This window comes from Patella vulgata, chromosome 1 (assembly GCF_932274485.2).
Source record: "Patella vulgata chromosome 1, xgPatVulg1.2, whole genome shotgun sequence".
Lineage (NCBI taxonomy): Eukaryota > Metazoa > Mollusca > Gastropoda > Patellidae > Patella > Patella vulgata.
In genome coordinates, this window is record NC_065879.2 from 1,930,458 (window position 1) to 1,947,075 (window position 16,618).

At 37.3% G+C, this 16,618-nt stretch overlaps 1 long non-coding RNA gene across 2 annotated transcripts in view; it reads left to right on the forward strand.

Annotated features, from left to right (window-relative positions):
* Positions 1-8,791, forward strand: part of LOC126808581 (uncharacterized) — a 46,920-nt gene extending 38,129 nt beyond the window's left edge. For both annotated transcript variants that reach the window (XR_007674682.2, XR_007674681.2), the window contains exons 3-4: positions 5,751-5,800; positions 7,681-8,791. This is a non-coding gene — a long non-coding RNA (uncharacterized LOC126808581). The remainder of the gene's footprint in view (positions 1-5,750; positions 5,801-7,680) is intronic.
* The last annotated feature ends 7,827 nt before the right edge of the window (positions 8,792-16,618 follow it).

Genomic DNA, 16,618 nt, shown 5'->3' on the forward strand with positions numbered 1-16,618 from the left:
ACACAGAACACTTATTTCTAAAGTCCAAAATGTGTACTGTTCTAATTTAAAGATTGCTGTTATTATGATTTTTTTTTTAAAAAAGAAAATCTTTGTATAAGAAAGACTTTCATGTAGACTGGATTGACTTATAAGAACAACGTTATACTGTTCCGCGCTGACTGGACTATTAAAGTCGTACATGCGCCATACATCATTGTGCTATGAAAGCAATTTTCCCCGGACAGCACTATGCGAATTCCAATTATAGAGAGAACTGGGGTTTAACGTCCAGTGGTCACAAACTAGGTCATTTCGGCACTAACATATGGTTCAATTTTATTTCAATAATTCGCTTGCGCGTAGGGGTCTTTAGTAGTGGGAGGAAACCGGTGGACCCGGAGAAGACCCACGAGGTTGGACAGGCGACCATACTCTTGGTCACGTACAACCATCGATCCTTTATGGGCACGCCATTGTGTATACGAGACCTCGGTTTTTTTTGTCCCATCCGAACGACTATACGCTGTGGCTTGCCAGATCTGCCGTTATACACGGCATGTAAGAAAGAAAGCGATAAACATGTGAAATGAATAGATCCCAAATGTAACCCTAAAACAAGAGTAAAAAAAATCAAATATATATTGACTGTTTGTCAAGCAAAAATAATGATATTTATCAATATATTTTATATTTTATATCGAATATTGTAAAATAAGGAGAAATCTAATAATGCCAAAAAAAAAAAAAAAAACATTAAAGGAGAGGTCCCAGTTTTCACGTGACCCCTCAAATAAAGAAGCCAGCTATTTGACTGATAAAATTCGAAACACTGAAATAAAGTAAGTTCATAGCTGTGTTTTTCTATATTTAGTTTGAGTCATTCTATGTGTCTATGACTAGTCTCGGTCTACGGTTGTATTTCGTCTATGACTTGCCATGTTTTTATTTTGCTAAACAAATATTTTTCATATATATTTAGCCAGGTGCGCCGCTATTTTGTCAGGTGTTCCTAGGTGTGCCGTTGAGGACCACTGCAATAAACTGTAAAGAAGTGGCCTATTTAACCAAAAATAATGAACCGTTTGGAAATGACCAACGTCACGTGATAGCGTACTATGATTTATTTCCATAAAATATTAATTGCAGTAATTTGATACAAACAAGCCGAAATTATATTCAAATATCAATTACGGGCGTGTGTCTAACTTATGACTGTCTATACGTTAGACACTCTACGATTGGTCAAGGCAACACCGGGGACGGACTAAGGGTGGAGGTGTGGGGTCTCTCCGGTCTCGAGAAAATAGAGCTTTCTAGAGTATATCCTGATATTTCTAGCTTGTGCATAACAACGACGTAAATTCATGAGTGAAAACAGCCCCATATACAATTCAAACTGTGGAGGGCGTCTTTACCCCCCCCCCCCCCCCCGACTAAATTCAGATCGAACGTCAAATAATTTTCTCTTATTTATTTCTGTAGATTATTTATATTGATATCGTATAATGAATAGACTTATTTAATCCCAGGGATTTATCTTTCAATTCAACTTTCCTATAATATCCGCTTTGGAATTTATTTCCGCTATTGTATAATTTTAAAAAAAATACCGAACATGTCTACGTTAATACGTGTGTTATTATTTCTGGATAAATCTATTTGTTAAGGTCAGCTCAATTTTTGTCAAGGTAAAGAAATGAAATGGGGTTTAACGTCCTACTGTTCTGCTCCGACTGGACTAATGAAGACGGGCATACGCCATACAGTGTCCTATGAGGGGAATCTTGCATGGGCAGCGGCGCTACGGCCTACTCTTATATCGAATTCCAACTGCCAAGGGATATTTTACGTGCACGCCAATGTGTAAACGGGACCGCGGTTTTTCGTCCCATCCGAACGACTAGACAGCTGTCCTTGTCAGGCCCTCCGTCCTGCATCATTGACAAGGGGAAACCAGGCCGGAAAATCTGGATGAACTTTCTCTGCCAATGCAGGGATCGAACACCTCCAGGCTAGCGAGCCAGCGTCTTACCAACTTAGCCACGTGATCCCTTTTGTCAAGGTCGTTGAGATGTAAATAAGGTTAGGGCACGTGATTGTTGGCGAGATTGTAGGTTAGGGTAAGCATTGGGGCTAGGTTTGCGGCGTTATGCTCTTTTTTCCAAGTCTACAAGATGACTCCCTCGACCTGTATGTAAGTCGAGGGGGAGGCTGTGGGTATGATGTTCCCCTAGGATCTCTAAATGATGTCTTTACCCTAGGCTTTAAGTCGAGGAGGCTGTGGGTATGATGTTCCCCTTAAAACTCCGAATGATGTTTGAGGGGAAATTTAACCTCGCTATTTCTTATATATAGAAAGTATAGACATGTCAGCTATTAGGACGGACAGTGTTTCTTATGGGCACCGTTTTACGTCAACATTATTCTATTTAATTGGAGTAATGTGCGCATGAGATGACTGGATGATAGTACCTTACTTTCAGCAATTGATAGTAGCAGAAAATGTCTGTGAGTTAGTCTAAGGAACTTGAATCTTGCAAAATAACTACTAAGCCTATTTATCGTTTGTCACCCATTTTGTTTAATCACTTCAATACATTGTATATTAAACAGAGCACCTTTCCTAGAACTAAAATAACCCCAATAGTATTACATTAATCCACTGTTAAGGGGTTTAAAGGGACTATCCCGATTTGAACAGAGTCTCAAAAATAAATGTCCGGGTACGTACGAAATTTAAGCGCCAAAATATAGAGGAATGGTGTATTTACCCTGCCTCAAAATTTCAGCTCAAAATATTGAGTCACTTGGACGTAAACGTCAAAACTGCTTATCCGGACACGTAACCCTTTTAAGATTTTGGGTCAATTCTTTCGTTGGGTGACCTGATAATCGACTCCCCTTCCTTCAGAGGTTTATACAGTGAATGACCCATGTGCTGAATTTGATAACGAAAGGTAAATATCACCTACACATTATTTTTATAAAATAAAAGTCTGGTTTTATCGAGACACCGCATAATACAGCTTGGGGCACCGGTCCCCACTTCCAGATTAAGACTGACAGATTTAAGTTGTTTGAAAACGTATCAAATATACTGAGTTAGTTGCTCGGCCCTAAGGTAGAGGATTTTAAGGGATTTTAACACAGAATTAACCAGCTTTATTATCCAAAGTATTATCGGGATTGGTCCTTTAAAGAACTCCGTGCCGTAGTGTTAAATCAGATTTGGTTTGGTCACTTTAATGATACATTTGGTAAAACGCAACCACAGCTAACACATACAAACTATAGTGAAAATAAAAATAGCCATTAGCTTACTGGCCCTGCTTAATAACGCTTCTTTGAAGGATAATTAATAACTTGGGATATATAGCCGTAGAGTTTTCTATAATATACTTTAAGTCGATGAAATCATCCAATATATCCATTAGACGAACAGGATTATTGAACCAGTCTGAAGACAATGACGTCACTGAGACCAACGTCAGAATGTCTTTATTTCTAGGCCGATACGACCTGGTTACACGAGGCTGAAATGAGATACCTTTGATGACGTCAAATAATTGATCTCCTCCATCTATTAAAATCTAAATAAGTCGAGAACTACTAGGTCATCAAGATCGATTCATATTAATGTGTAATAAGATACGCCCTGCTAAAAATAACCAATGACACACTTGTGTTTGAAGTTTTAATAACATAATTGTAGGTTTAAATATGAACATTTACAACGTAACCGATTGTTATAATAACAATATCTATATCAATACCCAGGCCTTAACAAGGGGTGGGGTGGGGCTTAGCTTCGCCCCCCCCCCCTTCCCCAGTGAAAAAATTGTCGACCGTAAATAATAATAATAATAATATCTTTATTTCGAAAGGGGAACAATCTAGGTCCGATATGTATGGGCCTTTCTGACACGTTGTACATTGTCCGTCAATTTTAAAGCACTCCCGAGAACACTTCCAGCCCCCTCGTTGCTCTGAGTTAGTTACGGCACTCTCTATATCAGAGGGAGCCAAGCTGGCTAAGTGGGTAAGACGCTGGCTCGCTAGCCCGGAGGTCGCGTGTTCGATCCTTGCATTGGCCGAGAAAGTTCATGCTGATTTCTGGCGTGGTTTTCCCTTGTCAGTGGTGCAGGACGGAGTGTCTGATAAGGACAGCTGTCTAGTCGTTCGGGTGGGACGAAAAACTAAGGTCCCGTGTATTAGCATGCACGTTAAAGATCCCCCGGCAGTTAGAATTCGATATAAGAGTAAGCCATATTGCCGCTGCCTGTTCTGTTGATACTGTTGGTTTACTTATTTTAATTTCCGTTTTTTTGACCTAGCTGACTTTGTCAACAGTTGAACAAATATAGATTAGATTAGATTGATCTAAAGACTTAAAATAATTTATCGTGGGGGGGTGGGGGGTGCGCGTTGTATCATAAGGTCTGTCACTGAGTCAACTGGTGTGGTTCCCCGGTTGTACGTGACACGGAGTAAGGTCGCCTGTCCGACCTCGTGGGTTTTCTCCGAGTCGTCCGGTTTCCTCCCACTACTAAAGACCCCTACGCGCAAGCGAATTATTGGAATAAAATTGAACCATTAGTTAGTCCCGAAATACCTAGTTTGTGTTGAGTGGACGTTACCCCGCCCCCCCCCCCACCCCCTCTCTCTTTCCCTCTCTCTCTCCCCTTCTCTCAATTTATCGTCTAACAAAACAACTCAACACCGAATGTTTAGCACATATACGATCTAGACGCATTATGACATTTTCTTGTACCAGTCATCATTCATAACGTTTACTATTGTATAAAAAAATCAATTGAAATATTGACTCAGTAACGACGGTGTTATCTACCACATCGGCTCATCAACTCTAACTTCATATTATTAATTATTAAATAAATAATTATTACAATTATGTATTCTCTTATCTTTATCTTGCAATAGCACTGATACATCCAGAGAGAGGGAGAGAGAGAGAGAGAGAGAGAGAGAGAGAGATAGATAATAATAATTGATTTATATAGCGCCAACTATTCAACTCAGCGAGCTGATCTCGGGCGCTTTACATAAATACAACTAATATAAAATTACAACATTCACAACACATTAATCCATAAAAAAAGACATAAACAAAAAACGGAGGTATTGAGGTGAAGAATCGTCATTTAGAGCAGAGTTTAGTTAGTATTCAGCAGGGCGGAGGGCCTGGCGACAAGGACAGCTGCTGTCTAGTCGTTAGGATGGGACGAAAAATCAAGGTCCCGTGTATACATTTGCATGTACGTAAAATATCCCTTGGCAGTTGGAATTCGATATAAGAGTAGCCCAGTCCAGTGATTCTGAACCAGTGTCCCGCGAGATCTTTCTATGTGTGCCACGAAATTTTGAAAGGAACACTAAGAAAATGTAAAAAACCACGTGATCCCAATTGAGAATTCACTGACTGATTTAGTTTGAGTCATTCTATGTGTCTATGACTAGTCTCTGTTTACGGTTGTATTCCGTCTGACTTACAATGTTTTTATTTTGCAAAATTCAAATATTTTTCATATATATTTAGCCAGGTGTGCCGCTATTTTTTCATGTGTTCCAAGGTGTATCGTTGGCAAAAAAAGGTTGAGAACCACTGGCCCAGTTGGACGTTAAACCCTATTTTATTTGATTTCAGTTAGTATCCAGGCCTAGAAAGGTTGTGTGAAATATGTTTACGACTTGTAGTCGTCAGTTATTCTTTAGGTAGTCAATCTTATTTTAATAATTGTATTTTTCAGACCGAGATTCACTTAATGTGTATTGTAATGGCGAAGAGATCGAAACCTTAGTAAGTATTAAAGTATTAACCAATGCTCTGAATGTGCTCTAGGAACAAGGTGAAGTGGGTGTTGGATGGCCGAAAGTTTTGTCATTGAGTCAACTGGCATGGTTTCGATTCCACGGTTGTACGTGACAAGGAGTAGAGTCTCCTGTCCAACCTCGTAGGTTTTCTCCTGGTCCTCCGGTTTCCTCCCACTGCTAAGGACCCCAACGCGCAAGCGAATTATTGTAATAAAATTAAACCATATGTTAGTCCCGAAATAACCTGGTTTGTCTCAAGTGGACCTCTCTCTCTCTCTCTCTCTTCTCTCTCCCCTCTCTCTCTCTCCTTCCACCCCTCTCTCCCTCCCCTCTCTCTCTCTTATCTATCTCTCTCCCCTCTCTCTCTCTCCTTCCACCCCTCTCTCCCTCCCCTCTCTCTCTCTTATCTATCTCTCTCCCCTCTCTCTCTCTCCTTCCACCCCTCTCTCCCTCCCCTCTCTCTCTCTTATCTATCTCTCTCCCCTCTCTCTCTCTCTCTTCTCTCTCCCCTCTCTCTCTCTCCCCTCTCTCTCTCTCTCCCTCCTCTCTCTCTCTCTCTCTCTCTCCCCCTCTCTCTCTCCTCTCTCTCTCTCTCCCCCTCTCTCTCTCTCCCTCCTCTCCCCTCTCTCTCTCTCTCTCTCTCTGAACGACACACAATTGATCTCTTTTTCAGATGTATTTTAAGAATTTACTCAAAATTGTTCACCTTATTTTATCTAAAATAGCCCGTTAAATTTTTTGTTTTGTTTTAATGTATCAAATACACCAATAAGAAACATATGTGCAAAGTTTTGTGTTTTTGGATCAAAGATATTTCTCATAAACAGTGATTGAAAGTTGTGTAAATTCTTAACTTAAGTCTGAGAATGTTTTGAGAAACCAGGGCCTGGTCTTCATCTAAAAAATCGTTCGTTCCAATGAACTGTGAGGGTTTATTTGAAAACTAGATGCCATTCCGAAAAGCTGGTGAGGTGGTGGTCAATCAGGTGATATAGACTGAATACTCAAATTCTGTTACTGGTTATAAATATTACTCTGACAGACTGTCTTAAGTCTTCCCGGGTGTCATTTTCCTAAAGCAACGGTAATGAGCATTAAATATTACTACATCTGACGTAATTATGGTGGATTGTTTTCATTGGTTTATCAAATTCAATAGACGAGTGAGAGAGAGAGAGAGAGAGAGAGAGGGGAGGGGGAGAAATGGGGCTTAATGTCCACTCGACACAAACTAGGTCATTTTGGGACTTACGCATTGTTCAATGTTATTTTAATAATTCGCTTGCGCGTAGGGGTCTTCAGTAGTGGGAGGAAACCGGAGGACCCGGAGAAAACTCACGAGATTGGACAGGCGACCCTAATCCTTTACACGTACAACCAGGGAATCAAAACCACACCAGTTGACTCAATGACAGACCTTATGATACAGCGGGCACATGCACACCATTCGGCCACCCCCACCCCACCCTTCAATAGATGATTAATCGGAATCACGAGACAAGAAGGAACTTAACAATTTAACTGTGCAATGAAGACCAAAAGTTCTCGAAAGCTCGCCCTCCCACCACACCACACCACACCACCTACAGGAACACTGCATGGTCCTAGTCAAGGGGGTGGGGCGGGTGCACGAGTGGCCTCTCACAAAGTCATGTGGTGTGGTTTCGAGTAAGGTCGCGAGTTTAACCTCGTAGTATTTCTCCGGATCCGTCGTTTTCCTCCCACTGCTTAAGAATAAGACCCTACGTGAATTAAGATATATTATATGTTAGTCCTGTAATAGTCTGATCTGTATTGTGTAGGGAGGATGTCAACGTTTGGGAATAGCGGAAGTGGGTGTTTAAATGCGCGTGTTTTTTGTTTCAGAACGAATTTTGTGATGATGGCGCCATCATTGATTTCGCTCTAAATGGACACAAAGCCAGGATAAAGACGACTGCCGGAAGTAGCCGGGATGAAGGGATGACGTTTGCCTTGACGATTGACGGTGGAATTGTTCCTGGTAAATGATAACAGAAAATCTACAGACTTACACCAACTGTTGCCTCGATACGAATATATCATAATATCTTAATTTAAAATTTATGAAGAGAAGATGTAAATTGTTTTTGTTTTTAAAGAAACCAATATTTAAATATTCTAATTCACAGTATTACACTTGTAGGATACGGCGGCCATATTTATTAAAAACTTCAAGCACTTGAGATCGTTGTGATTGGTTACCATTTGGTACCATTGGTTAAAACTGATTACCTTTTTACCACTGGATACCACTGATTACCATTGGATACCAATGATTACGATACCACTGATTACCATTGGTTACCAATGATTACCATTGGATACCATTGATTACCACTGGATACCATTGGTTACCATTGGTTTACATTTAGATACCAAGCAAACATCGGTACCTAGTTTACATGTTCAAGAAAAATAACAATCGGAATGATTATTTTTAAAATTCCAAACCATTTGTAATTATCTAAACCTAGACGAATTTAAGGTCGAATTTGAATATCCAATTTCATTTTCTGAGATTCTGAACTCCACCATGGTTACCATGGCTTACCATCTTTTGAAAGTTACCATACATTTTAATGGACGCGTGTTTTTCGTAAATTTGACCGCCTAGAGTTTAAATGTTAGAGAGTCGTCTAATGTGAACGCGAAGAAGCACACGGACATGATATTATGACGGGATGAATAAATAACTGTTCACTTGTCGACCGCGTTCTCAATAGAAAGCGAGGAATGAGAGAATGAATTTTGTTTTTAATTGTGAATTTATTGTTAGTTAGGCTTAATTTATAGATAATTGAAATCGACCATTTATCGTTGAAATTATTACGACGATTGAAAATCATGAAACTTTGATGTAGGCATATCATTGGTGAAGTGTAGGAACGATAACTGGTCGATTTTCACAAATGTTTTGAAAGGGGCTCAAACATGAAGAGAGTTAAACACTTCTTTTGTTTTGGAAGGGGGTGGGGGGTGGGGGTGAGGGAGAGGGGGGGGGGGGACTATGCGATGGCAGTATATATATAAACACCAACCCATATTCTGGTGGTGAAAATTTATAAAAAAAATACAAATATTTACGTTTAGAAGTGATATGATTTAAATATTAAATTAAAACTATTTGTCGATTGGGACTAGGAGCCTTAAAATATTGGGGGGGGGGGGGGGGCAATACCAGGCTTGCGTTCATGTTTGTATTCGCCAGCCGAGATAGGACATTCTGACGCTTGTATTGATAGATTACGTTACTAAACTTTGATTTGTGACGGCATGCAGTAGCTAACGTTACGTTGCGGTGTCGTCTACAGAACTCGAGGACTGCTGAATTTTCTTGGACAAATTATTATAAATTTATACGTTTGACTGGAGTGTTTGTGCCCCTTTGATCATCTACTGCTGAATGATCTATATCGAAAAATATTAATATTATTATAATGTTTGGATTGTGGATATACATTATGATATTTATGTATGTTGCTTAAAGTTCTTTTTGATAGAAATACCGTCCATAATTTTTCATAAAAAATTTTTTTGATAGAAATTTTGTCCATAATTTTTTTAAATATTCTTTTCATGTGGAATTACCGTCCTTGATTTATCGGTATTCACCCGAAAAATTTCAAAACCAGCCAATATGACAAATATATTATTGTTGATTGTTAACGTCAAGGGTTGGTGTTGGTGGGTACACAAATTGTAAAAAAATAACCCCACCCACACATTGTTTTAATATATAAAAAGGTCAACGTGTCTTAAACTATTATTTTTAATTGTTAGTAGTACTGTGTCAGATCGTATTTTTTTTAAATCTACGTCCTTTATGCATTTATTTACCTATATTTATTCATCATTTTGGCTAGATAGCGAATGTCTGAAAATATCTTGTATGAGGCGCCAGAATGTTCCGTGCCACCTTTTCTGAAAACCACTAAATGTTAGTAGAAGATTTCTGTTATTGAAGAATTCTATGTAAATGTGCTGTGACAATGACAAGCTCCCTATAAAAAGGGCGTGACTGGTCAAATTATTATTGAGGTAGGTTGAGATAACGTTACCATCTTTAAAAAATATACCTTTCAAAATTTTAAAGGGTTTATACATGTATAAAGGTTGTATATCCTACCCTACAAAATTAATAGAAAATAAATTGCAAAATAAATGATACTGCATCAGTTCATTTAAAACTGAGAATCCAGCCTGTGTCGAAAACAAATCGCAATCAGGATTTTTAATAACTTATGTCGCGCAATGTTTTTTCGCGAATATGGAAATAATGGATGATGTTCGATAAAGGGGCTAGAGCGAAACCAAATCAAACAATAATTCGGATTAAAGCCACCATAAACTATGAAATAACGAGGAAATAAATCAGAAAACCTTATTTAAACATACATTATGCAAGAGCTAAATCTGCCTATTTCAGGTCTTTCTTTAGGCCTGAAATGTTATCTAAATTATTAATTAGACATTAATTAACCTATCCAGGCCATAATCAACTCTCATTAAACGATTAAATGGATAATCGAGACTATGCTGTTTATCGTACTGACTTTAGTAATGATGACCGAGGCTTATGGGAATTTCAGTCGCTTAGTTCTCGGTTCATAGTGGATCAATTTGAATGAAATTTCCACTAAATTGCCTTCTACCTTATCTAGTTTTTAACTGTTATAGCGAGAACTGCCAACTCGTTACCAAATCTCCCATAATGTATCTTTAACGAAGGTTCCCCATTTGTTTTTATATTCCAACTAAAGATGAATACAGCTGAGTTTAATTTTTGAAAAAAAACCCCCACCACGGTACCCTTCACTAAAGAACCCAAATGACAATTGCTAGTTATGTTGGGGGGGGGGGGGGCGGATGGCCGAATGGTTAGCGTGTGTGCGCTGTATCATGCGGTCTGTCATTGAGTCAACTTCCGTGGTTTCCATTCCCCGGTTGTACGTGACAAGGAGTTGGGTCGCCTGTCCAACCTCGTGGGTTTTCTCTAGGTCCTCTGGTTTTCTCCACTGCTAAAGACCCCTACGCGCAAGCGAATTATTGAAATAAAATAGAACCATATGTTAGTCCCAAAATGACCTAATTTGTGTAGAGTGGACGTTAAACCCCATGGCATTTCTGTCGTCTCTCTCGCTAGTTATGATTCCGCTAGAGACGCCATGAGTGCAATCTTTAAATAAATGCGTCACTTTATCTCAACCTCTTAAAATACCCTGCAATTATTTTTTTTTTTTTTTTTTAGTAAAACCACCAAACTGTGATATGATTATATATAGTTAATTTATTTGTTTATTTATTTATCGATATAAATTTATTTATGTTTATATATTTTAATGGTTTTAAATCCTGTACAATAAATTCTTTCTGTATTTAAGATTACAAAGAGCACGTCTAAGATTAGTTCAGCTGTGAAACTAAGGTCTCACTATATTGTGATTGTGATGATACCTACGTTTAGAGCTGAACTAGTCTTAGAGATGAGTTTGGTCTGTAAGAGGAAATGAAATCAAACCAAATGGAAGAATTTAGTTGAAATTAGAATTTGAAAAATTTCACCAACACAAATAGATGTTTACCATTTGTTTGCTTTTTTGACATAATGCCTTAGCACAGAAAGAATTTATGTGTCATTTTAATTGTTAAATCCAGTTTATATGGTAACATTTTTATTTTTTAATTGTGTTATTGTTAGATGTAACAGGAGTTCAAATAAAAAAGTTCTTTAATGTTCATGTCTTTTTTTAATCATACATTAAAATTGAACCATGTTAGTCCCAAAATGACCTAGTTTGTGTCAAGTGGACGTTAAACCCCATTTCTCTCTCTCTCTGTTCACTTGACACAAACTAGGTCATTTTGGGACTTACATATGGTTCAATTTTATTTCAATAATTCGCTTACACGTAGGGGTCTTTAGCAGTGCGAGGAAACGGGAGGACCCAGAGAAAAGCCACGAGGTTGGATTCTGTGTTGGAAATTGGAAAATAATATATGCAGCCTTGTTGGTGTGGAGACTAGTTTGCAACAAGAGGGGGGGTCACTTTACCTTGTAGACATTAGCCCAGTTGGAGCAGAATAGTAGGATGTTAAACCCCATTTCATTTCATTTCACTTTCCCTTGGCCTTCTTCAAGTTCAGCTTCTGATCCACGGTAGATTTCATAGGTAAGTCACATGGGTGGGACCGATTCGGATTATGCTCAATCTGATTCACATACAAATCTATATTTCGTTTCGTTTTTTTTTTTATACTTTCGATGGCCTACACTACATGAAGATCTGACAAGTTGTACTGGAAGGTAACATCAGGGGTCGTACGAGCGGCTTTTGACCCTATGATGTCAGAGATTAATTAACCAATCAGCGTTGATGTTTCTAGTGTTTTACCCACAGTTCCTTGCATCACACGCCAAGAAGTCCCCGTTTCATTGGCTAATCCCTCACGCCATCCAGAACGCAGGTTATATAACAACTCTTCCGGATCCTAGTGTAGTACAGACAAATAAAACAAAATTTTGAACTATAAAAAACAAAGCGAAATAGGATCTGTGTTTTAATCAGATTGGATTTTGCTGTAACGACATGAAGTATTACTGGTTTCGCTCCATACGAGCGCTTATAATTACCCCAAAAATTGTGAAATAAGATGTATTTTTATTGTTATTTGATTAAAAAATAAAATAATTTTAACATACAATTATAATAAAATTTAACATTATTTATCTTAACCTGTTGGTAAACTACCTTATCTTCTTTTATTTATTTCTTCATATATTTACTTAGCATAAATAATTCTAATAAAAAGAAATGTACTGATATATACGACTAAACAATTAAATATATACATGTATCATGCACTATTTATCATAACAAAAGTTGAAATTCTGGAACATATATAGACAGTCTTTTCTGTTGAAATCGAGAAAAAAAAATCAGCAAATGTACAAAATCAGGAAAAAATTCAGAAAATGTACAGAAAATCAGGAAAAAATATCAGCAATGGTACACAAAATCAGTAAAAATTCACAAAATTAGGAGTTGGTAACCGACTGATAATATTATATAAATATAGACTAATTTCTTTATGAAAAACAGACAGGACCTCGGATAATTATCACTGATGTTGGTTAAAAATACTTCTCTTTGACCTTTTATATACATTCAATCATTCAACCTTTGTATATACTACTCATATAAATAAAATCATACCACAAACCAAAAGAATATATATTTAAGTTTGCACTTTTATGGAGAGGGGGTCTATAGGCTTCTACCTGTTCTCAAATCCAGCTTCTGTGATAAATATTGTTTAGAAAAAACCCCAAGAAGTTAAGGTGTGTCAAACTTTAAACCAAATCTCCCCTCAGTTTTATTAATAAATAATTTCCGAAGATGTCTGTTTTTCTAAAATACAAAAGACACACATTCTCTGTCTTAATGTGATGACAAGTTTACACAGTTTGTTTTTGAATAAAACATATCTTTTATTTACATAGTAAACTTTACTAATTAACAAAATAATAAATTAACCTCTAAACTATTGTTCATTTTCTCGATTACTTTTATTTAAATATGTCATTCATTGTCCTTTTTACTTCTAAATGTTATTTAAATACATCATAAAAATTTGCACTGGTATTTGACTATTTTGTTGAGATTTAAAGCTTAATTGAACCACGCTATGTTCGGACTTATATACAGATATAGTCAGCGGCACTGAGTCTCGGTGGGAGACAATATAAAAACATACGTTTTAGCAGCTGAACAATAATTTGTTTAATGTTAGACTACATACAAAAAAATAATATCATTCTCATCAGTGTTGTCGATCTCTTAAAAATGTATTCACATTCAAAGTTTGGGAAGCAGATATTTCATTATTCATGTGGGGGGTTGGATGGCCGAATGGTTAGCATGTGCGCACTGTATCATAAGGTCTGTCATTGAGTAGGGTTGCTTGTCCAACCTCATGGGTTTTCTCCGGGTCCTCCGGTTTCCTCCCACTGCTAAAGGCCCCTACACGCAAGCGAATTATTGAAATAAAATTAAACCATGTGTTAGTCCGGAAATGACTTAGTTTGTGTTGAGTGGACGCTAAACCCCATTTCTCTCTAGATCTATGTTATGGTTTCATCAGTGTCCTCACCAAAATCAATTTTTTGGTCTATTCAGCGAAAAAGTTGCAAATTTTGGAATCTCTGTTAGATGTAACAAAAACACATATCTTTATTGTTGGGATTAAGAGAATTCTATCCCGGAAGGTTGAATTGAGTATCCCCCAAATGAACTATCCCTGTAAATTTAATCTCTGACCTCTGGCCTGTTCTCAGACAAAAGAGATGAGAGAGAAGAGAGTGAGTGAGAGTGAGAGAGAGAGAGAGAGAGAGTGAGAGAGAGAGAGAGAGTTTAAACTCCATTCCACAATAATTCGCTTGCGTGTAGGGGTCTTTAGCAGTGGGAGGAAACCAGAGGACCTGGAGAAAACCCACAAGGTTGGACAGGCGACCCAACTCCTTGTGTCACCTACAACTGGGGAATTGAAACCACACCAGTTGACTCAATGACAGACCTTATGGTCCAACGCGCACGCGTTAACCAGTCAGCCATCCAACTCTCACCGAAGATGATGACAATGTGGGTGTATATTATTAGCAAAATGACCGAGGAGAAAGGTATTATTTTTTATAATGTAGCCTAATATTTATGTATAATTATTTATCTTCCTGCTCTGTTGGTTCACGTCTACATGGTATTTTCACATCTCTCCACAGTTGTAACACAGCAACGAGAGGATAATCCAAGTTTACCAATGTGTCCTCTGATTGGTAGTTTTTACCATCCAGGGAATATTTGATATATATTGTAATAACAAGCTTATCCTGAAAAAACAAAACATCCACATTTGTAAAAAAAAACAAAATCAAGAAAAAAACCAAAAAAATGGGACAGATATGGATTTTTATATGAATTCTGGGTTTCTTAGACGGTGCATCCGAAAATTGAGGTTGCTAGGCAACAATTTATATTGCCACAGCGTCGATTGTTTTATAGGATGATTATCAGTAATCGTTACAATTTGATTGATAAATTCCTAGAATGTTTCAAAAGGAATTTTGGCTAGGTTGTGAGATTGTAATATTTTAACATATCTAATTAAAGAAATTTTTAAAATTAACAAACATGTTTGTCTACATAATGATCTTTACACCAATTAACAAAACTGTACAGTAATTCATTGTTTACTAAATGTACCTATATATTTCATTAAAGATACATTATTGGCGATTAGATATAAGAGCTGACAGTCAGGCATCGATATTTCCGCGCACATGCGCATGGTGTGCGCAGGCACATTTGCTTTAAAAAACTTTTTTGCAGGCACATTTTTAAAAATTATAACTGTCACGTAAATCATGTTAAATAAAGAATACTATTTTTTTTTATTGTTGTTTTTTTGTTTGTTTTTTTGTTTACTTTGATTACGTATAATAATTTACTAGAATAAGCTAGTCGATGATAAAAACATCAGCACACGACGATAGCGATTCCACCTGTGACTTATGACCTATCACCTGTGACCTCTGCTTTTTTTAGTGACAATTCTAGTAGAATGCCAGTCGATGATTAAAAGAATAGCACGCGACGTATGAACTATCACCTGTGACCTCGGCGAACCCTAAACACCAGTACCGTGTTTAAAATCAATGGAAATTAGATATTTGTTTTTAATTTAAATACACTGTAAGTGGAATATTGGAAAATAATTTAGGCCTCATCAGAACAACAGTTATTTTAGTTACGGTGCATGAATATCTTGTCATCGTCAAGGGAAACAACTCTTGTTAGTATCCTAATTATACCGGAAGTTAAGTTTAACGAATGACAACCTGGCTGTGCAAAGGGATTTAATGAACTTGTTTGAAGCCGGTTGGCATCTATTCTATGTTTATATCAACCCCAAACAACAACCCAAGAAGCTTTCGTAAGCCCCCCCCCCCACAATCATACTATATACCTGGCAATTGCATACTCTCCTTTTGAGTATGACCCTGCAGGCTCATTTTCAAGTGTGCGCAGGCACACTCAACTTTTATAGAGCCCTGCTGACAGTTCTCACTATAATAGTTAAAAACTAGATAATGTAAAGGGAATATGCTGAAAATATCTGTCAAATTGATCCACTCTGAACTGAGATATTAGCGATTGTATTTCCGGCCTAGCCTCGATCATCATTACTAAAGTCGGTACAATTAAAAAAAACATAAGTCTCGATTATCCATTTTTGGATTTAATCATCAATGAGCGTTGAGCAGATCGGATTCAAATCCAGTAAATATCGCAGGTTAGCGATGACATTTAGAGTTGATTATGGTCTTGATAAGTTAACAAATGTCTAATTAATAATTTAGATAACATTTCAGACCTAAAGGAAGACCTGCAATAGGCAGATTTAGCTCTTGCATAATGTAGGTTTAATTAAAGAAATATGAATTATTCCTACAAGTTATAGAATAATGGTAGGGAACTACAACTAGTTACAAAAAGAAATGAAATAACAAAACAATTACCTTTATTTTTTGAATATCCTGAAGTGTATTTTTTGTTTTTCTATAAGTTCCATCACAGGTTACTTCAGTCGGATCTCCCATCAAAGAGATAGTCTGAAATGACAATTCAGGTACAGGTACAAAAAAAGAGAGAATTTAATATCCATTCGACATACCTTTAGCTCAGTAATTTTCTTCATTCTTTAATAGTGGAAGGGTACTGGAGGACTC